General features: G+C 48.4%; 1 protein-coding gene across 4 annotated transcripts in view; it reads right to left on the bottom strand.

The window, feature by feature from the left end:
• Positions 1-18,616, bottom strand: part of LOC146855138 (solute carrier organic anion transporter family member 1A2-like) — a 643,199-nt gene that overhangs the window by 88,847 nt on the left and 535,736 nt on the right. The gene's annotated exons all lie outside the window — the stretch shown is intronic.

Raw genomic sequence — 18,616 nt, 5'->3', positions numbered from 1 at the left:
TCCAGGGAGAGTGCAAGAGCATCACCGTGCCTTTAGGTCTCACTCCCATTTTCAAAAAGATTTGCTTCTTACACTAGTCCCAGTGCATCATGAGCTTCTGGGTCTGTCAGCGACATTGCTACAGGTAGAAGTTTAAAAAACAACCTTGCTATGCACTTTAGGCACTCTTCTGGCTCCCTCTGGCATGCCTTCAGGCCCAAAGGAATCACAGGCCCTCCAGTTGGGCTACTGATGGTGGATCCACCCTGTTCATCATCTGTGACCCTTGAACCCACTTCAGCTTCTGCTTGGTGTAGGTGTTGACATCGGGTCCAGTCCTTGGGACATCAACACCAGTTCCGACGCAACCAGGGCGGAAAGAGGATCCACAACCTATTGCGGTGTCTAACTCTGAGCCAAATTCATCTATAACAAGATAGTGCCTGGATCCTAATTGGGAGCAGCCAATACATAATCCCTCTAATTCTGACACCATACCATTACTGCACAGTCGCACACATACACTACATCAACTTTCTGGTAACTCAAACCAGAGTAAAACCTATGGAGATGACAATGGGGGTGATGGGAAAGAGTTTTCCGCACCCTTTGATGAGGATATCTAGTACATGAACCAACAGAATGCCATGGGGTTAGATATCTCACCCAACACTGGGTTGGTTCCCCCCTAGACCAGCAACGGAAGGAAGCATATCCTCCGCGGCAGTCATTAGGGGATCTACTGAAGTCTTAGACCCCCACCACCCCACAAAGGAGGTAAAAACCGTACTGAGCTCCTTCAGTGTAGTTGTGCACTGGCTAAATGTCTTCTATCTTTCAATGAATCCCTCATTAATATGCTAATAGGTACGTGGGCAATGTAATGTTCTGCCAAAATCAATTGACAGGTTGCCCATAACCATAGAACAGCTCCAAGTAACCCAGCTCCTGAGTGTTTGGTGGTACATGTATCCACCAGCAGAGTCAAACCAGACACTTTTCCAACTACTTTGCCTGATAGAGTCCAAACATATGGAAAAGAGGTCAATGAATGCCAGCTGCCTCCTTGGATGTTACACCCACACACTCCAAGACATGGTTGTTGAGATCTTATCAGCAATCCCAAATGACTTTCAGCCTTCCTAGCCCATACCATCCAGGATGGCCGAGAAGAAGACAATTTCATGATCCACACGGGCCTAGACACCACTAGTTCTCTCAGAAGGGTTATTGCTGCAAGTGTAGTTCTGAGGCGCCACGCATGAATGAGGTCGACAGGATTCTCTGAGGATGTCCATGCATCCCTAATGGAGTTTGAAGGTTCCTGCTTGTTCTTCGAGCAAGTTACCTAAGAAGGGTTAACCCAAAACTAGTCTCTGTGACCTGGGTAAAGGACAGTACGTAGAAACAATGGTCTCAGAAAGCAGCAATACAGTGTACAAAATCCAAACATAAATTCAAGAAGAAACATAAGAAACAAGGTATTTGTTGCACACAGTGTTTTATTCACACTGGGCATCGATCTCTTAGTGAAGGTATTTACACATTATTGAATGTGAAAGTGTCCCTAGGTGGGAACGTGATGAGGGGGGGAGAGGGTGGGGTGATAGTGGTTCAGTGAGGATAGGGAAGTGATTGCAAGGTAAAGTGTGAATCAAAAACAGTACATCACTTAAAAAACCATGTGGCTCATTCATCGAGCCTATTGATCACAGTTTAACAGAAACAATACGCAGCCATGGTTTTAAACAGTAACACAGTATACAATATCTGTTGTTCACACTGGCTAAACGGTTAAATGTCGATGTTTCGACCCCAATAGAAGAGTAGTACGAAAAAGGGGGTGGTGATGGACGGAGCATCAGAACCAATCAAACACTCACACCCAGTCAACAGATCTGGGTTTGATCCATCACCGTTCTTTAGCCCACTCTGCCACCCCAGTTCAGACATGGCCATATGCAAATCAGTCTGACCCTGTGCCTCATGGGAACAGTCCAGCCCGAACTGCCAAGCCATGCCTTCCCTGGACCGGAAACAAGCTTCCTAGGACCGGTTTCTGGCATTTCAGCCGTCTTCAGCCTGGCTTGCTTGAATCCAGTGGCAAAGTGAGCAAGGGACTCACGTCTGAGCATACCCTGCCAACTTATGGCGAACAAAGCGGTACGAAAAAGGGGGTGGTGATGGACGGAGCATCAGAACCAATCAAACACTCACACCCAGTCAACAGATCTGGGTTTGATCCATCACCGTTCTTTAGCCCACTCTGCCACCCCAGTTCAGACATGGCCATATGCAAATCAGTCTGACCCTGTGCCTCATGGGAACAGTCCAGCCCGAACTGCCAAGCCATGCCTTCCCTGGACCGGAAACAAGCTTCCTAGGACCGGTTTCTGGCATTTCAGCCGTCTTCAGCCAGGCTTGCTTGAATCCAGTGGCAAAGTGAGCAAGGGACTCACGTCTGAGCATACCCTGCCAACTTATGGCGAACAAAGCGGTACGAAAAAGGGGGTGGTGATGGACGGAGCATCAGAACCAATCAAACACTCACACCCAGTCAACAGATCTGGGTTTGATCCATCACCGTTCTTTAGCCCACTCTGCCACCCCAGTTCAGACATGGCCATATGCAAATCAGTCTGACCCTGTGCCTCATGGGAACAGTCCAGCCCGAACTGCCAAGCCATGCCTTCCCTGGACCGGAAACAAGCTTCCTAGGACCAGTTTCTGGCATGTCAGCCGTCTTCAGCCAGGCTTGCTTAAATCCAGTGGCAAAGTGAGCAAGGGACTCACGTCTGAGCATACCCTGCCAACTTATGGCGAACAAAGCGGTACGAAAAAGGGGGTGGTGATGGACGGAGCATCAGAACCAATCAAACACTCACACCCAGTCAACAGATCTGGGTTTGATCCATCACCGTTCTTTAGCCCACTCTGCCACCCCAGTTCAGACATGGCCATATGCAAATCAGTCTGACCCTGTGCCTCATGGGAACAGTCCAGCCCGAACTGCCAAGCCATGCCTTCCCTGGACCGGAAACAAGCTTCCTAGGACCGGTTTCTGGCATTTCAGCCGTCTTCAGCCAGGCTTGCTTGAATCCAGTGGCAAAGTGAGCAAGGGACTCACGTCTGAGCATACCCTGCCAACTTATGGCGAACAAAGCGGTACGAAAAAGGGGGTGGTGATTGACGGAGCATCAGAACCAATCAAACACTCACACCCAGTCAACAGATCTGGGTTTGATCCATCACCGTTCTTTAGCCCACTCTGCCACCCCAGTTCAGACATGGCCATATGCAAATCAGTCTGACCCTGTGCCTCATGGGAACAGTCCAGCCCGAACTGCCAAGCCATGCCTTCCCTGGACCGGAAACAAGCTTCCTAGGACCGGTTTCTGGCATTTCAGCCGTCTTCAGCCAGGCTTGCTTGAATCCAGTGGCAAAGTGAGCAAGGGACTCACGTCTGAGCATACCCTGCCAACTTATGGCGAACAAAGCGGTACGAAAAAGGGGGTGGTGATGGACGGAGCATCAGAACCAATCAAACACTCACACCCAGTCAACAGATCTGGGTTTGATCCATCACCGTTCTTTAGCCCACTCTGCCACCCCAGTTCAGACATGGCCATATGCAAATCAGTCTGACCCTGTGCCTCATGGGAACAGTCCAGCCCGAACTGCCAAGCCATGCCTTCCCTGGACCGGAAACAAGCTTCCTAGGACCAGTTTCTGGCATGTCAGCCGTCTTCAGCCAGGCTTGCTTAAATCCAGTGGCAAAGTGAGCAAGGGACTCACGTCTGAGCATACCCTGCCAACTTATGGCGAACAAAGCGGTACGAAAAAGGGGGTGGTGATGGACGGAGCATCAGAACCAATCAAACACTCACACCCAGTCAACAGATCTGGGTTTGATCCATCACCGTTCTTTAGCCCACTCTGCCACCCCAGTTCAGACATGGCCATATGCAAATCAGTCTGACCCTGTGCCTCATGGGAACAGTCCAGCCCGAACTGCCAAGCCATGCCTTCCCTGGACCGGAAACAAGCTTCCTAGGACCGGTTTCTGGCATTTCAGCCGTCTTCAGCCAGGCTTGCTTGAATCCAGTGGCAAAGTGAGCAAGGGACTCACGTCTGAGCATACCCTGCCAACTTATGGCGAACAAAGCGGTACGAAAAAGGGGGTGGTGATTGACGGAGCATCAGAACCAATCAAACACTCACACCCAGTCAACAGATCTGGGTTTGATCCATCACCGTTCTTTAGCCCACTCTGCCACCCCAGTTCAGACATGGCCATATGCAAATCAGTCTGACCCTGTGCCTCATGGGAACAGTCCAGCCCGAACTGCCAAGCCATGCCTTCCCTGGACCGGAAACAAGCTTCCTAGGACCGGTTTCTGGCATTTCAGCCGTCTTCAGCCAGGCTTGCTTGAATCCAGTGGCAAAGTGAGCAAGGGACTCACGTCTGAGCATACCCTGCCAACTTATGGCGAACAAAGCGGTACGAAAAAGGGGGTGGTGATGGACGGAGCATCAGAACCAATCAAACACTCACACCCAGTCAACAGATCTGGGTTTGATCCATCACCGTTCTTTAGCCCACTCTGCCACCCCAGTTCAGACATGGCCATATGCAAATCAGTCTGACCCTGTGCCTCATGGGAACAGTCCAGCCCGAACTGCCAAGCCATGCCTTCCCTGGACCGGAAACAAGCTTCCTAGGACCGGTTTCTGGCATTTCAGCCGTCTTCAGCCAGGCTTGCTTGAATCCAGTGGCAAAGTGAGCAAGGGACTCACGTCTGAGCATACCCTGCCAACTTATGGCGAACAAAGCGGTACGAAAAAGGGGGTGGTGATGGACGGAGCATCAGAACCAATCAAACACTCACACCCAGTCAACAGATCTGGGTTTGATCCATCACCGTTCTTTAGCCCACTCTGCCACCCCAGTTCAGACATGGCCATATGCAAATCAGTCTGACCCTGTGCCTCATGGGAACAGTCCAGCCCGAACTGCCAAGCCATGCCTTCCCTGGACCGGAAACAAGCTTCCTAGGACCGGTTTCTGGCATTTCAGCCGTCTTCAGCCAGGCTTGCTTGAATCCAGTGGCAAAGTGAGCAAGGGACTCACGTCTGAGCATACCCTGCCAACTTATGGCGAACAAAGCGGTACGAAAAAGGTGGCTTGCTCTCCATGCCACTGGAATCAAGCTATCCTGGCTGACGAGGGCTGAAAGCCCGAAACCGGTCCTAGGATGCTTGTTTCCAGTCCAGGGAGGACCTGGCTTGGCAGTTCGGGCTGGACTGTTCCCATGAGGCACAGGGTCAAGACTGATTTGCATATGGCTGGGTTCAAACTGGAATGGCATGGTGAGCAAAAAAACCGATGGATTTAGGCCCAGATCTCTGTACTGGGGTGAATGTATGACATTGTTCTGCATTCTGTCCATCATTTGTTATTTTTGCATTTGTCACCCCGCGTGGGAAGGGTATGCTCAGACGTGAGTCCCTTGCTCTCCATGCCACTGGAATCAAGTTATCCTGGCTGACGAGGGCTGAAAGCCCGAAACCGGTCCTAGGATGCTTGTTTCCAGTCCAGGGAGGACCTGGCTTGGCAGTTCGGGCTGGACTGTTCCCATGAGGCACAGGGTCAAGACTGATTTGCATATGGCTGGGTTCAAACTGGAATGGCATGGTGAGCAAAAAAAACGATGGATTTAGGCCCAGATCTCTGTACTGGGGTGAATGTATGACATTGTTCTGCATTCTGTCCATCATTTGTTATTTTTGCATTTGTCACCCCGCGTGGGATGGGTATGCTCAGACGTGAGTCCCTTGCTCTCCATGCCACTGGAATCAAGCTATCCTGGCTGACGAGGGCTGAAAGCCCGAAACCGGTCCTAGGATGCTTGTTTCCAGTCCAGGGAGGACCTGGCTTGGCATTTCGGGCTGGACTGTTCCCATGAGGCACAGGGTCAAGACTGATTTGCATATGGCTGGGTTCAAACTGGAATGGCATGGTGAGCAAAAAAAACGATGGATTTAGGCCCAGATCTCTGTACTGGGGTGAATGTATGACATTGTTCTGCATTCTGTCCATCATTTGTTATGTTTTCCCAATAGAAGAGTAGGCTGTTGTATCCCTTACGCCGGGGTCTTCATCAGGACAACAGTGTTGGGGATGAGGGAGGGAGTGATCTAGGGAAGGACATGAAAAAGCCTTAGAACCATATTTATGTAAACCAGAGTTTCATCTCTATATATATGGACTGAATCCAAGAGCCATTATTACCATAAGTAGCCTCTACACAGAGGCTATAGGCGTAGAAGGGTGCGTGGGCTCCTAATGCGTGATAACGAAGAAGCACCTGCAAGATTAAGGTGCAGGATCAGTTGAGAGAAAACATGATATCAATAGGTAAAAAGGACCAAAAGATGGTCTCTTACTTTATAAAATGTTGAACTTGGACTATGTCATGCGGGGTTAGTGGGATGTCACTGACATAGTGAAAATAATCTGCAAGATGTAATGAACGGAACCACTATAAAGCAACGTAAATTTAAATTGAACCACCTCATAGTTATGTTCTAATAGCATAAAGAACAAGATACGCGGGGGAAGAGACTTGTACCTGAGTTAGCGGAAAAACGCACTGTATCCAAATAAATCTGTGGCTAAAGTGTGTAAATTTAAATTAGAACGGAGCGTTACAGTAGGTAAAAAAATGTGCAGCATCAGCACGAGCGTGAGGATGCGAGGGCAATTACATGTGCTATGGAGTGCAGGCCAGGCTGCTCCTGTTTACTGAAAACATAAAATAGGGGGGGAAGAAGGTTTAATTTGGTGAAACCATGTAATAAAATGAAATGGTGTATATACCACGTCATGCAGGACCAGGCGCTTCAGTAAACTCACCTCTGCTCTGCTTAGATGCCTCTGTTCGAGTAGAGCGAACCGAAAGGCTGGGGAGTCGGGACAGCTGTTTATGTAAAGCCGTCAATCACGCGTGTCAGCAGCAAGCGTGCAGACGCTCAATGCTTGGTAGCTAGGACAGGGCGGGTGGAGTCAGAGAAGAAAGACTCCTGTCCAGATTATTAAATCTCAACAACTCCCTTTCAAGGACACTGTTAGTAAAAAGAATTGCAGAACATCCTAGCCTAACAATTATATAGGCGCTTCAGCAACAGAAGTGTTGCAATTCTGTAAATAGTTGGTATGATTCAAGATGGGCAGACCGGGCCAGTCGAGCCGTGTGGGTTGACAGTGCTGATGCAGGTTTGTATAAATAATATACTGCGAGACCAGGGGTATTCGGATGGCATTTGTCACAGGAACAGTCTCATGATGTACATTAAATACTACCGTTCAATTTCACAAAATAGCTCGTGCATTGCAGACATTTCGTGTGGAAATAGATAAACACAGTAAAAATGCACATTGGTTACATATGCCCTATGTCACAGGGTAACTCGTACATCCGTGTCATGCATGGAAGTCAGAGAAACCATGCTGACATTGAACACGCTAATGTATTAACACAATTATAAAATGCAAAATTGTGACATCTGCTGGTGTATTTACATGTCGCTTAGTTCATAGTTTGAAGCATATTTACACAGTTGTTATGGTGAAGCACAGAATAGAAAAGCCTTATATCAACTGGGCACCCAGCACATTATGAGAAAATTGCTACATGTGTTTTGCTCAAATGACAGGCAAGCAAACTGGGCGTGGCTGATTTCAGATTCGTTCAGACCATTCCAAATGGAGTCCAGGAGGGATATCCATTTACATTCCCTCAAATTAAGAATAGCACCAATGTTTCCTCCCCTAGGGCCAAGGGATGCTTTCTCTAGTACTACCCATCGTAATTCATCAGGATTATGGTTCATAGTAGCAAAATGTTCCACAAGCGGTGCTTCCTGCATCCCACATCATATCCGGCTACAGTTCTGGAGAATCCGGGCCTTTATCTTCTGTTGGGTTTGGCCTATATAAATGAGATCACACGGACATAAAATGCCATAGATTACATTATTTGTGTTGCAGTTGGAGAAAGTTTTCAAGGGATTCACTTGGTTCTTATAGGTGAGCTCTTTCGTTTGAACGGTTGTTGGGCATGCTTTGCAATGCCCACGTTTAAAGTGGCCCTGTATTGGAGGTAGATTCCACATGGATCTGATCGAAGGTGTTTCAGAAGTCTCTAAACAAGAGCATACAACGTGTTCCCTGATGCTTTTGGCTTTTTTGAAGGAATGCATCGGGAGGCTGTCTTGCTCTATGTCATCAATTATTAGGCCCCAATGATTATTAATGGTTTTCTTAATGGCATGGCTCTGCGTCGAGAGGGTTGTGATTCATATCATCCTATCCATTGGTCCATTGTCCTTCTCCTTGGGTGTGAGCAGGTTTTCACAAAGGCTATACCAAGCCCTTTTCTGTGCCCTTTTGGTAAGCCTTTTTGGGTAGCCTCTCTCCATGAGTTGATTCCTCAGATCTTCTGATTGTGCCAGGTAGTCAGTCTTCTTAGAACAGTTTCTGCGGATACGCAGAAATTGCCCATACTGGAGATTGTCTCTGAGTTCTCTGGGGTGATGACTATTGTACCTAAGAAGGGAGTTGGTCTCCCGGGCTTACGGTACAAAGTAGTGTAAAGTTGATTGTCCTCAGTCTTAATGGTTACGTCCAAGAAATCTATTTCACTCCGGTCAGAATGAATGGAGAATTGAATATAAGGGCTTCGGTCATTGAGCCAGGAGTGGAACAGGCCCAGTTCAGTAGAATAGCAAAACACACAAGATGATGGACGGAATGTTGCACATTGGCAAAACATTCGCCCCCCCATAACGATGGATTAAACCCAGATCTGTGACTGGGGGTGAATGTTTTGCCAATGTGCAACATTCCGTCCATCATCTTGTGTGTTTTGCTGTTCGCCCCATGTGGGAAGGGTATGCCCAGATGTGGGTCCCGTGCTCACTACGCCACTGGAGTCAAGCTATCCTGGCTGAAGAGGGGTGAAACCCCGAAACCGGTCCTAGGGTGCTTGAATCCGGTCCAGGGAAGACATGGCTTGGCAGTTCAGGCTGGACTGTTCCCATGAGGCACAGGGTCAAGACTGATTTGCATATGGCCATGTCTGAACTGGGGTGGCGTGGTGAGCAAAATAACTATGGATTAAACCCAGATCTGTGACTGGGGGGGAATGTTTTGCCAATGTGCAACATTCCGTCCATCATCTTGTGTGTTTTCCAGTTCAGTAGAATCCCCGGTCCAAATCATAAGTATATCATCGATACACCGCCTCCATAGGGATACCTTCTCCAGGTAGGGATTTTCCTCTCCAAATATAAAAGATCTTTCGAAGTGGTCCATGAAGATGATGGCCAAGTCCGGGGCGAAGGCAGCCCCCATTACTACTCCCTTAGTCTGGAAATAGAAATGCCCATTGAAAAAGAAAAAGTTCTTCATCATGACAATCCGTAGGAGATCTATGATGAACTCTGTCGTCACCGTCATAGGAGCCACACGCTGGTCTAAAACTTCACAAATTACTTCCAGGGCAGTTTGTTGCAGTATACTTGTGTAGACGGACACAACATCGCAGGTCACAAGGAGTTGCCTGTTGGGGTCAAAGGGGCGCTGGTCAACAAGGTTGATTGTTTGCATTGTATCCCTAAGGTACGCCTGTCTTGCCTCTGCTATGGGTTTGAGGAAATGATCAATATATCGACTCAAAGGTTCCAGCATTGAGCCACATCCTGAGACAATGGGACGTCCAGGTGGTTTAAGTGGGTATCTTCGGTAGTGTATAGAAGGTGAGTAACCGGGGTTGCTTTTGATTCAGAAACATAAACTTGTGCTTCGTTAGAAAGCCTTTGTCCAGGCCTTGAGTGGTAATTGCCAGTATCTCTTGAGCTAGATCCTTAGAAGGGTCTGAGCCGATCCTCATATAACTCACTCCATCTTGGAGTAGGTTCAGGATTTCTGTTTTGTACCACAATGGCACCCACCCTTGTCCGCTGGCTTGATAACTATGTCCTTATTGTTCTTCAGGAATGTCAATGCATCCTTCTCCAGCTTGGTGATGTTATACTTGGTGTGCTTATGTTCCTTCAGTATTTTGGATATGTCTCTTAGGACAACACTCTTGTATGTTAGGATCTTGTTAGTCATATGGTTTGATGGTGGAACAAACGTAGAAGAAATCCTCAGTCCCGTCTGAGAGGTTGCACCGGGTGAGGGCAACTGCTTGAAAAAATATCTCAGGCGGATTTTTCTAAAGAAACGGTGAAGTTCAGTCTTCAATGCAAATTCATTTGGGCATGCTTTGGTAATAATGGCTCTTGGATTCAGTTCATATATATAGAGATGAAACTCTGGTTTACATAAATATGGTTCTAAGGCTTTTTCATGTCCTTCCCTAGATCACTTCCTGCCTCATCCCCAGCACTTTTGTCCTGATGAAGACCCCGGCGTAAGGGATACAACAGCCTACTGTTCTATTGGGGTCGAAACATCGACATTTAATCATTTAGCCAGCGTGAACAACAGATATTGTATACTGTGTTACTGTTTAAAACCATGGCTGCGTATTGTTTCTGTTAAACTGTGATTAATAGGCTCGATGAATGAGCCACATGGTTTTTTAAGTGATGTACTGTTTTTTATTCACACTTTATCTTGCAATCACTTCCCTATCCTCACTGAACCACTATCATCCCACCCTCTCCCCGCCTCATCACGTTCCCGCCTAGGGACACTTTCACATGCAATAATGTGTAAATACCTTCACTAAGAGATCGATGCCCAGTGTGAATAAAACACTGTGTGCAACAAATACCTTGTGTCTTATGTTTCGTCTTGAATTTATGTTTGGATTTTGTACACTGTTTTGTTGCTTTCTGGGACCATTGTTCCTACGTACTGTTCTTCGAGAAGGTAGACTTGTCCATGGGGTGTTTTAAAGAGAGCTGGGCTACAGCACGCTCTTTGGGCCTTTGGGCATGATTCTGACATTCCCCCCAATATTTTCACCCTTTTCGAAGATAAGCCAGGAGCTTGTCGTATCTGAAGTATCTGGCCCTGCCACCCGCACAACAGGTATCCCACCCCTTTGTGTTCAGGGCTTTGGCCCCAACAGACAATAACTATGCCATTAGGGCCAGAATACGTCTTAACCCCCCCCACACCTTCTGAAAACACTGCAAAACCTCTTTAGTGGGCCCTTAGGGGCACACAGTCATCTGGTGGAAGCCAGTGTCAGCAACTACTTTAGGAGTGGCAGAGCATGACATCCCTCAGTAGGTCCTTCACATTGTCCAATGGGGCTATGCAATGCAATCCCTTTTCAAACCAATGCAACTGCATCATAGCAGCTTCCAAAGAACCATGTTTCTGTTTTGCACTTGCAGATGCAGGCTCATTAGGCCACAGGACCCATAGAGAGGGTACCAGTCTTTGAAGTAGGGACTGGATGTTATTCCCATTACTTCCTTGTGCCCACGAAGGACAGTGTCCTATGTCCTAATCTGGACAAATTCAAGATGATCACTTTGTAAGTTATTTCTGCCCTTTATCCTGAAGACTGCATGGTGATTTTAGATCAGTAGGATGTCTATTTTCACAGCCCAGTCCAGCCGGCCCACATTGTGGTTCAATGTGAGCCATGAGAACTTTCAGTTTGCTGTGCTGCCTTTCCATCTCATATTTGTAGAAAAAGGGGGTACCCCTGAGTAAGTTTCCTAAATCAGGGTTAAAACATTATTTGTAAATAAACTTTTAGGAAATAAATAAAAAGTGGATCTATACTAAACAATGACAATTATTTTACCAGAAAACAGTTATTACTAAAAAAATATATTATTTTATAAATTTTTAACATAAAAAGGTTTGATATATACTTTTATGGTATTTTTACTAATAAATAGGAAAGTAACAAAATACATTCAAATACAATATATGGACTTAGACAAATATTGTACAAATGAGATAAGTTGATGCACAATTGATAACAACAAAATGATTGTGAACAACATAATTGGAATCAAATGAGATAAACCATTACAAAATTTATAACAGATTTCCAAACAAAACAATTATGGCTAACATAATTAGAATCTGCCTTTCAATCTCACCATTGCCTGTTGGGTGTTCACAAAGGTGATAGCAGTACTCGATGTGTACCTTTGGAGGTCAGGGTCCAAGTCTTCCCCTGTCTTGATGACTGGCTGTTGAAAGCGGGCTTGTTACGTTCAGTTGCGGACCACCTTCAGGCGATGGCAAACCTCCTTAATTCGCTGCAGTTCTCAATCAACCTGTGAAGTCACACCTAACTCCTTCGAAGTGGCATTTTTTCATCTGAGACATTCCGGATACAATGTATATTCAGTCCTATTCTCCAGGTCCACAAGGTAAGAACATTTGGGCTATGATCCCGATGTTTCAGGATGGCTTTGAGGCTTTTTGGCTTACTGCTTGCTGACCACATCAGATGGCACAAGTGAGCTCTGGAGTGAGCTCTAAAGTCTCATTGGGCACAGCACCATTTGAACTTGCCTGATTCCATCAAGGATTTGGAGGAGAGTGCTAAAGATGTGCATTGACGGCTGCTTGACCCCAATTGGACCAGTAGCAGACTGCTCTCCCTGCCCCACCCAGAGACGAGACTGGTGACAGACACTACTGAGTTTGGTAGGCCATCTGGGAGAGGTGAAAATAAAAGGACTCTGGTTTCGAGCGCAGACCCGCCACCACAACATCAGCCTGATGGAGTTGCGGGTAATTCAAATGGCGCTTAAGACTTTCCTGCTGGAAGGTGTCGTCTAGCCCTGATAAAAGATGACAGCTACCTTTTGAGCTCTTCGCTGGCCTTCTGACATCCCCGGTCATCTAGTTGTTGGAGGATCATTCCAGACACCAATCTGATCACTCCGAACCCCTGATGCCGTGGGTCCCCGTAACATACTCCACTGGCCCAACAGGTGTCTTGGAGTACAGACCGAAAAAAGTGTGGTGGTTCAGGCTCAAACTGGCTACCACTGTATAACATCGGCAGGGATGAGCCAGAAAATCATCGGATGACAGCGCAGAAGTGGTGAGGCTTATTCACCGCTGATCTGAAAAATGACTTCTGCTTGCCGCCCCAATTGTCTCCAAGTTTCAAGCAAGGGGGCCAGTATCAAGAGTGATGAACTGGCACAAAGGGAGCAGATACGTTGAGGGGTGCTGCGTGGTGGCAACCCGGATACAGGACGGGGGCAGAAGAGGTACGCAGAGTCTGCAGGGAATAACTTTTTTTAATTAACTAACACCCGCTCCAAGGAGAGGCTTGCTCATCTCAGCAGTCCCCCGAGTGCAGTATAGTGGACATAAGAGCCTTACTGCGGCCGAGAGTGGATACCAATACATGCCCAATGCCTAGATGTGCAGTGCGCTGATATATGTGCATAGAGTGGTTGCTGGATGTATAGCTCTTTCCTAGCATTATAAGGTCTGATAACAAAGCTAGGGACTGAGAGCCATGAACTTTGTGTGTCACCCCACCTTCTTCTTCTCTGCTGCTTCAGAAACTTTTGTTCTTAAAGGGCAGGCTGTGATTGGGGTTGTCAGAAGATTTCTTTGGTGTTTTCTGTCCATGCACATGTTAGACCTGGTACCATTGGCGTGGGTCACCCTTCCATTTTTTGTCTGTGCCTCAATGTGTTTTTGTGTTGGTGTTAGCTGCTCAGGGCACTGTGCCACTGCCATCCAGTGCCACAGTGCAAGTGCTCCCTATGGTAAAATGTATTATGTGAATTGACTTCCACGTTTGGCATATTTGGTTTACTGTCAGTCCCTTGTAGAGGGCACCAGGGGCGCCAAGGGCTTGTATATCCAAATGCTGCTAGTGGGCTTGCAGCACTGATTGTGCCACCCACCGAAGCAGCGGGGTAAAATGTCTCTAGGATCTGCCACTGCAGAACCTGCGCGCGGTCTGGTACCGTCGCGCTGACTGAGCAAGTGTCCCCACTTGCCAGTCCCTAAACCTTCCCTTAACTACATGTTAGTCACCCCTCTGGTAGGCCCAAGCGCAGGGTGCATTGTAGGCATAAGGTAGGACATGCCCTGATGTGTGTGGCATGTCTTAATAGTGAATTACAGCCATTTTCGTTTTTCACTATTGAAGGCTACCTGCTCTCCATAGGCCAGAATGGGCTACTGGGATCGCTACACGCTGTGACCCCAGTGGACTCAGAGAGCATGGTAGGAAGTCATGTTTAGTATGCCTGAACTCGGGATAATAAAATACATCTTTTAGTAAAGGTTATTTTAATATCCTGGGTTTGCAAATGCTACTTTTAGAAAGTTAGCCTTTGCGTGCCTGACCATCTCAGTCCGCCTCTGCTGTGGGTGTGTGTTCTGCCTAGCAACAGTACAGGAGCAGGGCTGGGGGGATTCCAGGAGACAGGTAGGCTGCCAGGTGGTGGGTAGAGAGATTGCCCCAGGATGGGTGGGAGGAGTACACCCTGACTCTTGAATAGACCTGTGCTCTGCCACCACAAAGCCGGCTCCGCCCCCTGTGGAGCGGCTGATGTCTCTGCCCTGCTGCTGAAAGGAAAGAGCAGAGTCACCAAAACAAAGTACTCCAGAACTGGACTGAGCGAGGCCCAGGCCCCCTGGCGCTAAAGAACAAAAGAATCACTGTATAAAAGTAGGAGCCTTGCTCCTAAGAAATCAGATCCAGATTGAACCACGAAGGAACTCTGCCCGACTAGAAGGACCTGGAAGAAGCTGAAGGAGGAGTAACTTTCCCTGACCTGAGGGATTGGCCTGCAGTAGGTGCCTTGCTGAGGAAGGAGAGGAAAAAGACTGAAAGAGACTTTTGCACTTTGTTCTTCAACTATCTCCAAGGGCTTGGAAGAAGAGCTTGCCCCCTGAACTGAACCCCAGGACCAGTGGGTTCACCGTGTCTCCGCTCGTCTGAGAACTCGAGCCGTGTGCTTTCTCCCGCCGGAGTGCTCTGCGCCCCTTGCCACCCCTCCTAGGGCCGTGACAGCCAGAAGCCTGGCCGCCTCTCCTCGCCGAGAGCCCTGCTCTACCTGAGTCGCTCTGGACCCATCGAGTCTGGCCGCCCCGCTTCCCTGTCACCTGCCTGCCACTGGAGCGTGCCTGGTGCCCTCTCGCCCTCCCGCCGGATTTCTAATTGGGAAGTGAAATCAAGCCTCGGACGGCCGCCCGTACGTCGTAACGTATCCGGCCGCCCTGCTTCACCTCCCAGCCTGAGTCTGACCATGCCGCCCTCCGCAGTGACCTCCCGCACAGTCCGTGTCGGAGGCCCTGGGCCGCACCTGTCTACCGAGAGCCGCCCGCTGAATTCTTGATCCGGAGACCTGCGAGGTGCAGAACCTGCATCTCCCCCGAAGACTCGTCCAAGCACATCGCACGTTCCCAGGTACAGTGAACTCTCTATCGGACTCGGGGTCCGCAACGTTCTGATTTCCCCGTATCACTGTACCCCGGGTGCACTGCGCATCATCGTGACTGGACCGACTCAACCGAGCCCTGTGAAGCGCTCGTGATCGAATAAGTTACCAAAGAAAAGAACAGTGCCTGATTATCATCTTGTGGCTTCCATTTCGCAACCGTTATTGATGGTCTTGTACATGCCTGCGTAACAAAGAATCTTTTATATAAAGCATCCGTATTTTTGATACAACTTACGCCTGGTGTCCATTTGTGGGGGATCGTTGTGGTTTACTGTGTGTGATCATAAATGCTTAACTGACTAGCGCCCTGAAGTTTAGCCCTGACTGCTCGCGCCACACTACCTATAGGGTGAGCAGGGGTTGTTCTGAAGGGGTAATTCTCTCGCCCTGAATAGAAGAAGGGACCGCTGCTTGTCACAAGTACCTACCTGTGCCAACCAGAGGTTCCCCATTCTAACAGCACACTTGATTTAGGGGGCCCACAGTGAAGCCCCCTCTACAGGTGACAAAAGCAGTGTCTTACTGCAGGAGAGCATACTGTATCAATAACCTGGGCTTTTATGGGGACAGTTGCAACATCATTCCAGAAGATCTACATAATGGGCAGGTCTACAAAAGACTTGCAAAGTAGGCAACACTCTGGCAAGGACAGCACGTTGCCTTATCCCGATGGCCTGGAATCTGCTGGGACCCGTAACTGCTACTAAACGTTACTGTTTATTGGAGACCATTATGCTTCAAAGAACTATTGGAAGGTAAGATCGATAAAGTTTTAACTCTAACTGGGCATACTGGGAGATGACCACTGTAAACTCATAGATAAATGAGAGAAATACATCCAACAGTAGATAAGATGCGGAAACAAATGTTGGAGATGTATTAAAAATGGGTCAGTTGACAGGATGGCAGAAGATACGGAAGGCTTCAGCAGACACAATATCAGATTTGTTGGCCTGCTGGAAAACATCGAGGAAATAGACATGTTTACATTCCTAAAATAATAGTTGGCTGGGGAAGTTGTGCAACAACGCTTGCCCACATTTTTTGCATTGGCTAGGGCAGACAGGATGGCAGCGAGGCTCCAATTGCCTAAAGCAGCACCAAGACCAATGGTTGACTGTCCGTTCCACTATAGAGAGTGGGATGAATTGCTCATAAAAGCTTGGGTAATTGAGAGACTGCAGATGGAGAACAGCTCCATTTCCATCTACCCAGATTACACCCTGATGGTTCAATGGTGAAAGATGTAATTTCTAGAAGCTAGGCAGGAAATGTGAGAACAAGGACTACACTATATGCTTATGTTCCTGACCAAGCAGAAAGTTATGTTGCACAGAAAGGCCTTGTTTTTCTATGCTTCCCCTTGGGCATGGGAGTGGGTGAAGACATACAAGAGTGGGGCCGCTAATGCAATGTGCCATCACCCTCCCCATCAGAAGCATAACAGGCAAAGTTACAGAGGCACCTCTAGGTGAGTCTGCCCTCAAAAAGGCAAGTGGTCCAAAAGCAAGCAGCAGCAGTGGAGGTGGCGTTGACAATCCAGCTGTAGCTTTTGCCAGATTTAGGTGCCCACTGCAAGCACTCTCTACACCTGGAAGTAGTCAACCTCAACATTAACTGACTATTTGAACTGTTGCTGATTTATAAGCATTAGAAAGAGACAAAACAGTACTACTTGTATCCCTGAGTATGGGTAAGGAGATGTGCTTTGACGATATGTTTGAGTCCTTAGGGCTCTTCCCTATTGTATGAGGCCATTAAGTACTGATCTGTGTAGTGTTGGTTGGAGATTATGTGATGAGGGTGTTGTAAAGACAGGTTGAGAGAGTAGCACCATCACGAAGTAGGCTCTTGCCCCCTTAGGACTCGTTGGTCCAGTTGGGCCAGGGTGAATAAATCACAATTCAGTTAATGTTTTGATATTGTGGGCCATTGGCTGTTGTCATTATGCCCTGGGTAGTTAGAGCTGGAGGAATGTACTTTTATCTTGCCTGGCTGAGCCAATGTATACATGGTCTTAGCACATTATATCCTAGTCAAATCCCTGTAGCAGGAATCAGCATTCTGGTAGATGGGACAGGACTGGACAGCCCTCCGATGCTGCTTTCACCTCTCGGCTCATGCACATCAAGGTAATCGATGATGGAACCTCAGGCAAATATACACATGTTTCTCACATGGGAAGTTCGAATCAGGAACCCTGACATTTTTGGAGCCAGAACTAGCGAGGGGGAGGCTGCTGGTGCCCTGCCCTCATCCGCTCACCTAAGTGCCGCTGGTGCCCCGCTGGGTGTCCCTCTGCCGTTGCTGTTGCCGCCACATCACCCTGCGGCCCCGGCGAGGGGAGACCACATCTCCCAGGCGCCCTAGCGCCCTTTGACGTCACCAAAGCGCCCGGAGGCGCTCAAAAGAACGCCGCTCCTTCGGTGGAGCGGGAAGTTCGAATCAGGAACCCTGACATTTTTGGAGCCAGAACTAGCGAGGGGGAGGCTGCTGGTGCCCTGCCCTCATCCGCTCACCTAAGTGCCGCTGCAGCCCCGCTGGGTGTCCCTCTGCCGTTGCTGTTGCCGCCACATCACCCTGCGGCCCCGGCGAGGGGAGACCACATCTCCCAGGCGCCCTAGCGCCCTTTGACGTCACCAAAGCGCCCTGAGGCGCTCAAAAGAACGCCGCTCCTCCCGCTTCGCGGGACGCGCTTGGGCGGGTGCCGGACGAAGCCCGGACCAAGGGCGGGCCCGTTAGAGGCCGTGTAAGGTCGGGTCGGGCCCACCCTCTGCGAAGAAGCCAGGAGATCATTACCAAGGTCAGTCACGTCTATCTAATCATCTAAGTGTAATTCGCAGCCAAAGTGATTTGTAAACGATGTCTGCTGTTCCCGATACGAGACGGAAGTCCCTGGTTGGCACACTTGATCAATTCCTTGTAAGGGTATCATCCATCTTGGACAAAGAGATTGACTACACTGAAAAACGCTTGTCGCTGGGCTCTCTTACAGACAAACGTTCCTCTTTGGGACATCTCACTCACGCACATTCCCCGGTGCGTAATACGGAACAGAGACCAGATAATGATGTGAGTATTATGCTGGTTGCATCGGGAAATGACGATGATTCTTCCCCCCAGAGAAACTCAATTCATTGCACCCCAGACTCTGAAGGAGTTAATCTTA

Source organism: Triturus cristatus, chromosome 4_1, assembly GCF_964204655.1.
Source record: "Triturus cristatus chromosome 4_1, aTriCri1.1, whole genome shotgun sequence".
Taxonomy (NCBI): domain Eukaryota; kingdom Metazoa; phylum Chordata; class Amphibia; order Caudata; family Salamandridae; genus Triturus; species Triturus cristatus.
Note: the sequence above shows the minus strand (reverse complement) of the source record. Positions and strands in the feature narration are given on the sequence as shown.